The sequence below is a fragment of the Cryptomeria japonica genome, chromosome 5 (genome assembly GCF_030272615.1).
Source record: "Cryptomeria japonica chromosome 5, Sugi_1.0, whole genome shotgun sequence".
Taxonomy (NCBI): Eukaryota; Viridiplantae; Streptophyta; class Pinopsida; order Cupressales; family Cupressaceae; genus Cryptomeria; species Cryptomeria japonica.
In genome coordinates, this window is record NC_081409.1 from 702,025,037 (window position 1) to 702,034,019 (window position 8,983).

An 8,983-nucleotide genomic window follows, 5' to 3' on the forward strand; every position below is an offset into this window, starting at 1 on the left:
AGTAGGAGATGTTTATTGTTGACTGACATAAGAGTAAAAGTCACTGATTTTGATGCCATGGCTGAGTTGTATGAATATGATAAAATTTCAAGGGAGCATTGACTGCATGTAAGAGTCCAATGGACCAAAACAGAACACCATACAAGGAGAGACTATTATTCAAAGGGACATGCTTGTGTATTCCACAAGGATCAATGAGGGAGAATTTAATGAGGGAAAAGCATAGTGGAGGGTTGGTTGGTCACTTTGAAGTGGATAAGGCATTAGCACAGCTGAGAAGAACTATTATTAGCCTAAGATGGGTAAAGACGTGCAGCATTGCAAAATTTGTCAACATGCCAAAAGGAGAAGCCAAAACAACAAATTATATCAGCCTTTACCTATTCTGGAAAGTCCATGGGAGAATGTAAGTATGGATTTCGTTCTTGAGCTGCCAAGAACACAACAAGGTAATGATTCTATTTATGTGGATGTAAATAGATTTTCTAAGATGGCACAATCCCATGAAAGAAATTAAATGATTAACAAAGAGCATAGTCTCATATTGAGACAGCAAATTTGAGGGCCACTTTTGGTGTATGTTGTGAAGGAATTTACTATTTAGAGACAATTGATTTTCAGTTCAGCCTATCATTCTCAAATAAATGGGCAAACAGAGGTTGTTAACAGAAATTTGGATGATCTTCTGAGATGCTTAGTTGGAAAGAAGCCCACTCAATGGGATTTGATTTTAGCACAAGTTGAGTTTGATTATAACAATTCCATAAATAGAAGTACAGCCAAAACCCCTTTCCAAATTGTGTTTGGGTACAGCACAAGAGTGGTAAACACTTTGACGAACACTTCTAATTTAGGCAGAAAGGGTGCAGTTGCAGAAGACTTATTGATTATATACATGAGGTGCACTAGGAAGTCAAAAAAAAATTGGAGATAAGTACAATGAAATATAGGAAGCACACCGATCTTAAGAGAAAGGAGTGAGGATTTCAGGTTGGGGATCTTGTGTTAGCTCATTTGAGGAAGGATAGGTTCCCCTAAGGAACCTACAACAAGCAGAAGTAGAAAAAGATTTTGCCATGTACAGTCTTAAGGAAGCTCACAGCAAATGCCTATGAGAGAGTTTCCTGAAGGTGTATACATTTCTCCCATTTTTAACGTTGCTGATTTGTACCGTTATTATGAAGGGTAAAATTGTGAAGAAGAAGATGCAGATCCCAATGAGCAGAGGGAAGGATGGGAACAGCAATTGCCCGAGAAAGAAAGAGATGAAGTTGAAGCTATCATTGTTTTCCACATAGCCAAGAAGACAAGAAGGAAAGGGTACAAGTAATGTCTGATCATATGGCGGAATAAATCAACAGATTAAGCAACCTAGCTGCATGCATCTGATGTTGTCAAATGTGGACTTTCAGTTCCAAAAGTTCTCAAATGTTCATGAGCTGCAAGACTCATGGAATATTTTCATCTACTTGGAGTGTTTAATGCAGGAGCATTCCGGGCTCTTGCAATCCTGCACACCCAAAAAAAAATTTCCTCTAACAAGTTTCTGGTTTTTCATTTCTGAATTTTGTGTTGATGCAGGTTCTAATTTGTGTTTGAGATCTCTGATGCTAGACTTCATCTTTTAATGCCCATTTCCTTGTTGTTCCTAGGGGCCAAACATAGTCTAGCAGCTTGCAATTTCAAATGCAGGTTTCCCTCTCTCTCATTTCCACAAAAGTTACAACAGACCCACCAGCTTTTATCATTTAAAAAAAAATTATTTCAGTGAAGAAGATTCAAAACCCATCTCACCAGCCAGCGGCGATTATCTTTTGGCGTTAGTCCTATTCAGTTGTTATATCCAAAAGGAAAATTTGAATAGTCACACAGCTGTTAGAGCCCCAGCTCACTGCAGCTACCTCCTAATCCTGGCAGCCTCAGTTGTGAAGGTGGCAGATTCAAAATATTTCCCATGACACACAAACGCATAATAAGATACAAGTTAAACAAAAATTGAGAAGAAGGTGATGCGATGAGGAAAAAGTGTGTTGTAGAATCTTTAGAAGACCATAATCACATAATATATCAGAGATAAACAAATAATAATAATAATAAGAGAAGGTTGCGGCGCAGCAGAAGAGGGGCAGTGGAGTCTTTGTTTTGAGGAGAACATTTCCATTCCAGGTAGTGTAAATCGGAAGACCTTTTTATTGCATATTGATCTTAGAATAGCAGTTTTGTATTTTGATCGGCTGACATAAAAAGCCATACTGGCCTGCATGCCTGTTGCTGATCATAGACAAGGTTTTCGAGGCTGCTCAGACCATGAGAGTAATTTCAGTTGTTTTTATGAACTTTTTAATTTACAGTTGTAGTTCTTTGCCTGTTTATGTGTGTTAGGCTGCCCATGTTGCCTACCCGTTGCAGTTACTCCAACCAGGACTGCATTACTTACGGTTACAATTTTGGTATTATTTATCATGGTAAGGATTGGCTAATGATGATAATCGTAAGGATTTTGGTGATGATGGTTTGATTAGTAGAAGCAGTCAGGAAAAGGAACACGTATCTGTACCACGTTGGCTTATTGCCATGGGAAGTTAATATTGTCATATCTACCTATCCTAGGAGACTCTAATATTGCAGAAGAAAGTTTAGTGAAGCCCTTGAGATGCATTAATGCAGCATACCTAAGGTTATTTTGTGCCATATGAAAGTTATTGCAACCTGATTACAAGAATTCTTATGCATATTGAATAATAAAGATGGCGAATTGAGGTCCAAAGGACCCTGATGAGAAAACCTACATATCTCTATAGCAATGGGTTTTGCCCCTGAGATAATATTATTGTGAACATGGATGAAGTGAATTCGTTTTTGATTAGTGCGGATGGTTTTTCTCATTACATGAAGTTATGAGTTTCATGCTCACCAATTCTTGGTTTTTTTTTTGGTGGGGTTCCATGGACAGGACTACCACTCTTGTTCCTATGCTGCATTTGGCCCCGTGAAATATGAAAATTTCAGAAACTGCAAATTATGTGATAACTTTCTGAAAAGTCACACCGGCTACATTTTAGGAAGAAATCTTAGACGGGTCAGAAGATTGCAGGAGCCACTGGTTGCTTAGAAAAGTTTTTTTCCCAAATAGCAACCTACTTGTGGTCTAGATTTTCTGATAATATTTTTCTAGGAAATTTTTCTGGTAATTACTAATTAGTATTGGTTCCAAAATGTGCACTCCATGAGGCAAGATAACTGCAAGCAGGTTCCAAATACAGAACTTCAGAAGTTCCCACTCTCCAACCCTTAACCCTTGCCACCCCCACCAACCACCCATGTAACCATTACATTATACTGTAGCAAATTTACCATAAGAATGTTAGTGACTCTGTGTCTCTGTGGGTGGTTAGGTAGGTGGGTGGGTGGGTGTGTGTGAATCGGTATTAACTAATGTGGGTACCTTGCCAAAGACAACAATTTGTACTTTCAGCCATAATATTTCAACGAGCACAAAGTTGCAAGTTGTGAGGTCCATTCTCATGGAGTGGGGCTGCTGCTCCTATTTTTCTTAGGGTGATGATTCCATTAAATATTTGAAATAACGAAGCAGCAACATATATAGAATCTTCTAATTCAAAACGAGTGGGCATGAGATATTTTAAAGAAAAATTTGAGTGGCCACTGAAGAGAGGCAGCTGGATGTTTGCAACATCTTCTCAGACAGCAGAAAGAGCATTGTTTTGGCCAAATGGCATAATTTGTGTTATTTTTTTCCCAGAAAATTCTAATAGAAGTTTGAATGTAATGTTCTCCAATGCTCTATGGAAGAGCAGACAAGTGCATAGCTTCAAATATTTCCAAGTTTTTTCTCAAAAGCAACTGTTGAAAAAATTATGATAGAGTCCCATGGGACCACTGCCTTAGTTTGTAATAGTTGTCAGCCAATGCTAGCAATATCAAATCTTACGTGAGTACATCAAAGAAAGGATCTAACTCCACTATGTAGATATCACCCACATCTGAAAATCACCCCCCTTATAGAACTTATTTTTGGCAAAGCTTCATCCTTGACTCATGGGAAACTAATTATTCATCTGAAAACTGAAATGATTGGAATTAATTGGTTTGAATCAAGGAATTATACCCAGCTGGTTTTAATATTGAGCTGGCTAGGCTCAAGGCTTAAACACTAACCCGTACTTTTACGATGTGGGAAATTTAAATCAAATGCTGAGAAATTCTGCAGTGGAATGCATGCGGCATTAAGCTGCTAGAGCTCAGACGCCAGATGAACGAGCAGATTCAATTCTTAGACCATAGAAAGTGTGTTTGTGATTCAGGAAACAACAGCTGCGCTTGTTATATGAAGTTAGGAGTTCCATTCTCACTAATCCTGGTGAAAGTCTATCTCAACTCTGTGGGTGTAGATATGAAGTTGAATAAACAGAAAAGTCGGTGGGTACCTTGCTGGAGACCCAGGTTTGATCTTTTGATTGAGAATCCGTATTTACAAATAGAAAACTTATATATTCTACTCTACAGCTTAGGGTAGCCATTTCCAATCACACTGAATCATCCCCTGATAGAACCTAACCCCAATAAACTGATGTAACCCACATCAGAAAACGCAGCCCCTCGCAGAGCTTAATCGTACCAAAGTTCCCATTATTTGAAATCAATAGAGAATTCATTGATCAGAATAAAGTAATTCTACCCAGCTTTGATCTTAATCATATGCGTATACAAACCCACATATTATCTCTATGACAACGTTACGTTGGATTAACTTAACAAAAAAAAATTGCAGCATAAAGTGTGGATATATTACATTACCTTGATAATGCCAAAAGCAAGCTGGATGGGCCCCTGATAATAAACCGATCAGGCACAGTCATCCACCCAAAAGCAAACCATGCCTCTTTACAACTGAATTCCCATACTGATTCATGATCCTACTCAAAACCCATTTCTCTAACATAGTAGTAATCACAGATCCTAGTGTTTTCTTTCGTCATAAGACAGTATTGGCAAAGCCCAAATGTCTGAAACTTATCGACATGTATTGCGACCAATCCAGGAAGGATCAAATGGCATATTAGGATTGTGGGTAAATAAGGGAAGAAGGATATAAGTGAGCTTAAAGATTATTAATTGAAAAAAATATTAAAAAAGTCAAAAGGCCCACAAAATGAAAGTGGTAGGTAATGAGATTAGTGGTATTATTGTAGAGAATCTGGATTTTGACCGAGAGGGTAAAAGGGCAAGGGTGAGACAAAGTCAAGCGCGGAGGGAGGTTGCAGGTCTAAAGTCAATAATAGCTTAACGGGAGGCAGCCATTGACCACGGAAACAGGCTTCTATTCCTTTCGTGTTTATTTTCGATCGTTTTAAATGAAGGGGGTTGTTTGATACAATGGCATATTGTTGTCCGTATGATGGTTGTCTGGCAGCGAGGGGAGAAGTGCATTGCAGTGAGGGGTATGGCTGGATTTTTTTTCAAAATTAGCAAATGCAATAATTTTTTATGTAATCTGTCAAGGAAAACGACATTAAGATGGGACAAGATAGTGGGAGGGAAAAGAAGAGGCTTGGAGTTGTTTGCGCGGTGTGCTTGTTGAATATTCATTGGCGTGTTTAAACATACCACAGTTGTGTTTATATTTACTGTTTTGTATGATTGAAAAAAATTGCTGAATATGGTTAGATTTAGAAATGATAATAGTGTTAATTTGGTTTTTGAGAATATTAAGTAGCAAATTAAGGTGCCGATGTTTTAGAAATAAAATGTCTATAGGGCAGACAAAATGGTCAGCAGGTCATTACAAGTATAGGTATCAGAATTTTTAATATAGGTATTATCGAAAACAACTACTTTAAATATATATATTTAGTTATCTAAATAACTGTCCCCAAAATTTTATTGAGAAATTTGAAAAGTTTCTTATGATTGCTCTAATTTGCGTCTTTATCATCACTATGTTTATTGAGTACCGTAATAGTGTTTATTTGTTATGTCAACTGTAGTTAGATATATTTTTACAAGGATATTGGAATATAAAATAAATTGTAAAGGAATATGTGTAGTTATGAGTATTAAAAGGGCTTATACAATTGCAATTAACAAGTGATGGTAGACATGATTCTGATTGAGGAGAGTTTCAGCTCAAGGGCTTAGCTCCGAATTTTGGTTTTGCATGTTGTTGCATGTGACAAAACTAGATTTTGCAATAGCTTTTGAATATCTTTTCATAACTTTTTGTTATTGCATGAGCAATTTGATCTTTTATCGATGTTTCTAGTGGGAGTCTTGATGACCTTTGTTGTTTGCATTTAAAGATGATGTTCAAATTAATGAAGATTCAACTTCTATGCATATTAATGCAATAAATTTTCTCATGCAAGCTATGCATGATAAAAGAATGGGGACTCACTCTCATTTGCATGGGTGTTTGCAATAGATGGATGAACAACTCATTGTGATCATTAACTCAACAATCAAGGATGTGCTTTCTTTATTAGAGCATGCACTAATGTGTAAGTTTATGGGTTTTAAAGCTACTTTGCCTTTCTCCGAAAATTGGACTCCATAGCCACTAGTAGCTTGAGGGGGATATGGAGGTTGTCTTAGTGGCTAATGTTTTTTTCTTTGTTGTCTTCATAAGAATGGTAGATAGAAATAAGGTGTTAGAGGGAGGGTCATAGTTTCAGAATCAGACGAGTTTGTTTATTGAACATTAGCATGTTGGATTTGATTCTTTGGAGGAGGTTCCATTGTAACTTCTAGTATGGGTTCATCTGTTTTGACTACTTATAGAATTTTGAAGAATCTTCACTTAATTACAATAGTTATTAAAAAGACTCTTGGGCCTCAGAATCATATACTTGAGAGAAAGGTAACCACTTATGTTTGCATCTTTGTAGAGATTGATCTCAATAATCCTTTGTTGGATTTACTGGAGATCAATTTGGGAAATATGAATTGGAGTCAATAGGTGGATTATGAAGTTCTTCATTTTCATTGTCATCTTTGTCATGATTATGGGCATAATTAATGAAATTGTCCAAAACAAGTTTCTAAGGCTCTCTGTTCCTAGCAAGGTGTTTTGAGGGTGTAGGCTAATATAAATGGGAAAGGGAAATCCCCAACTATTTTTTATATGTCTAACTTCAATGGGTTTATTCTTGTGTGATCTCGTAATAAAGGAGGGACCATTAGATGACAAAAAAAAGAGAATTTCCAAAGGGAGGTCAAGTAATAGATTCGATATTCTAGAAAGTTTTGAACATACTGATTCTTCTTTAGGTGAAAAAATTTATATATTTAGGACATGATTCTTCTTTGATATTTCCTAGCCTCTACCATCAAAGTTCCAAAATTCATATATTAAGCATGTGTTATCTCAAGAAGAGTCTAGAGGAAATCATTTGACTAATTTAGTTGGGCTTCATTTGAATGCTATGGTTTCTATTCAAAATGTTAACGATGTTGATGAATATGTTGATTGTCTTATAGTTATAGCTACTAGAGCTATAAATGGTTTTAGCTCTAAAAATAAAACTCCTACCCCATTAGGTTTGCAATCAAAGAATCTTAAAAAGAAGAAAAATATTTAGGAAGAGAGGATGTTGACAAAAGAATCATTGATTGAATATGTGTTAATTCATAACATGGATTACATATTTCCCTCCTCCAAAAATGATAGTTGTTTCATGAATGATATGGGTGTGGGTACTGTCATCGTTAAAAGGCTATTCGAGATCTTATTTAAATCATAAACCTAATATTATCTTCCTTCAAGAAACCAAACTATTTGTGGAGGAAATGTGACATTGTCTGTTTTAATGTTGAAAGATATCCAATCGCAATGTATAAGTGTGCAAGGTTCTATAGGTGGTTTAGTTATTTGTGGGAGCCTCATTGAGTTACACCTTCTTATTAGTTGTCCCATAAGCATTATTTATCTTTGGTTAGTACTTTTTTTTAATCCGGTTATTAGATTTTATTCTCCAATGCTTACATTCCAATGGATTTCTTTGGCAAGGATGTTTCGTGGTCACTTATTCAATTTGTTGATGTTAGAAGTAAAGAATGAGCTCTGATACCATGTTGAAGAAAAGATTTGGTTATGATACTGTGTTGAATTTTTCAACACAAAATTTTGCAACACAAGCCTGCAAGATCAATAAACAAATGAAAAACACCTTCCACAAATGAGAGAAGCAAAATGAATGTTATATTCCTCAAAAGCAAAGATTACATAATGAAGATTACAATACATAAAGGCTTGCTTTATAGAAAGCAAGAGATGCCCTAATCCTAAAATTAGGAGGCTAAAGTAAAGCATGAAGGAGCTAAGTAAAGCTCAGCTAAAGTTAAACTAAAGTATCACTAAGTGAACTTAAGCTAGAAAAGCATAACTCTACATAAAAAAGCATAACTATAGCTAAAATGCTCAACCCCCCCCCCTCAAGTGAAACTTAGGGAGAAGTAAAAACCTCTAAATGCATTAAATGTAAGAATGGGCCTTGACAACTAAAGGTCTCATGAGGTACCTATGTATATAAAAGATTGAGCTCATAATAAGAGAAAAGGAGAAAAACTCAATGGGAGAAAACTTGTAGTGTCCCTCCTCGACCTGTCTTTTGTTTCATTCATGATAGACTTATCTAGGCTTCTATTTGATGTTTTGGATTATAATTATGACTATATTTGTATTTTAGATGCTTATTGAGATTCTAGACATTATTTGGACATATGTTATTTAATGACATATGTGGATGTTGATACTTCTATTATTGATCATGTGATACGATGGACATATGCTTGACAGATCTTATATGCATTTCTATTTTGATGGATTATATTGATCATGGTTTGATGTTATTATGGATATCCGAACCCTACTTCTTGATTATATGTGATGAGTTGGTGTTATGACGTGTTTGGTTGTTCTATGATTGTCTTCAGGATAGGGATGATGTCACATCACTCATTGCGA

The 8,983-nt window shown here is 36.1% G+C and overlaps 1 protein-coding gene across 1 annotated transcript in view; it reads right to left on the minus strand.

Annotated features, from left to right (window-relative positions):
- LOC131070669 (U-box domain-containing protein 4) overlaps window positions 1–5,574 on the minus strand; it is a 68,833-nt gene extending 63,259 nt beyond the window's left edge. Inside the window, exon 1 of the mRNA XM_058006259.2 lies at window positions 4,819–5,574. The gene's annotated coding sequence lies outside the window, so the exon portion shown is untranslated. The remainder of the gene's footprint in view (window positions 1–4,818) is intronic.
- Between the last annotated feature and the right edge of the window lie 3,409 nt (window positions 5,575–8,983).